We start from the raw sequence: 1,394 nt of genomic DNA, 5'->3' as shown, positions 1-1,394 counted from the left end.
TGAGCAGGGGCTGTTTTCCACCATCCTGCCCCCGACAGGGCACGCTGGGGAGACATTCCCCCATGGGACACCTCTTGGTGCCAGCCCTGCCCCTGCCCTCCCCAGGTGCTCCCTGGATGTTTTGGCAGCCACTCCAGACTGAGCTGGTGATTTTGGAGCCCGGTTGGCATTGACACCAGGACGGTGTCCCCAGCCCTGCATCACCCCATCACCCCACAGCTCTGCTGGGCCCTGGGTCAGGCACAGCCTGGCAGTGGCTGTGCTGCCCCTCCAGATCTTTGTCCCCATGTGCCATCGAGCTCCCCCAGCACTGTGGGGGTCCCAGGGTGCTCAGTCCCACGTCCCTGTTGTCACCAGGAGCTCCTCACCCTCTGCTCCAGCCCTGGCCCCAGCAGTGCTCTCTGTTCCCAGCTCAGGAGGGGTTCAGCACCCCCATTTCCTGGGCAGGGTGCACATCCCTCATGGGCACTTCCAACCCTGCTTCCACCCTCCCTGGGTTTCCTGCTGCATTTTGGAGGCTTCCTGCCCCCTCAACAGGGCGCTGGAAGGGATCAAGCTCCTTCCCAGTTACAGCAAGACAGTTTTTTCTGGGCTGTTGAGGTTCACTGACAGCCCTCAAGAGCGGGTGGCAGCTTCTTGCTCCTCTAATTTTGCTTCTTTTAGAGTTTCTTTGGGGGGCATTGGGTTTTGGTTTTTTTTTTTTTCAAATGGTTTTCAACCATGCTGCTCAGAGGAAGCTCTTCCTTCCCAAAAACCTGAACTAGCCAGAAAAGCATCTTTCTTCATGGCTGCTCCCAAAACTTCCTCCTGAAGGGACCTCTGCTCGGGGTCAGCCCTGCCGTGTTCCCCGATCCCCAGGGCAGCTCCCAGACACTTTGTGCCAGTGGCTTTGCTCCAGCTGAGCTCCTGCACCTTCTTGACACAGAAATCCCCACATTTGCAAGGATTTGTTAGGCAAATCCCCACTGGCCCCAGCAGAGGCACATCCAGCTGCCTGGCATGGGGCTGGAGAGACTTTGTGAGTCCAGGCTGGGGAGACCCTGCTTGGAGCATCCCCTTACCCAGCCAGGTTGGGATCTGTGCCCTGATGCTCCAAAACATCCCAAATCCATTTTTCTCCCCCCTCGTTTTTGGTCTTGTGCAGCTGGAGGGAGCAGGTGCCAGCTGAAGGGTTATTCAAAAACAGGAGCTTGAAATGCCAGCAAGAGACTGCTTTGGGCTGCTCTGGCTTGACCAAATAAATGGGCTTGTTTTGGGGTAAAAAAGCCTTGGCCGGGTTGTGCAAGCGCAGGTGAGAGGTGGGAGCTTCCAGGGCGTGTTTGTTAGGGCTAAAAGAAAGGTGAGTGCAGGTGGAGGTGAGGAGGAGCCTTTGCACCGCTGGGTACAGAAACACC

This window comes from Manacus vitellinus, unplaced genomic scaffold (assembly GCF_001715985.3).
Source record: "Manacus vitellinus isolate BGI_N305 unplaced genomic scaffold, ASM171598v3 scaffold_27_pilon, whole genome shotgun sequence".
Classification (NCBI taxonomy): domain Eukaryota; kingdom Metazoa; phylum Chordata; class Aves; order Passeriformes; family Pipridae; genus Manacus; species Manacus vitellinus.
This window is presented reverse-complemented; position numbering follows the sequence as displayed.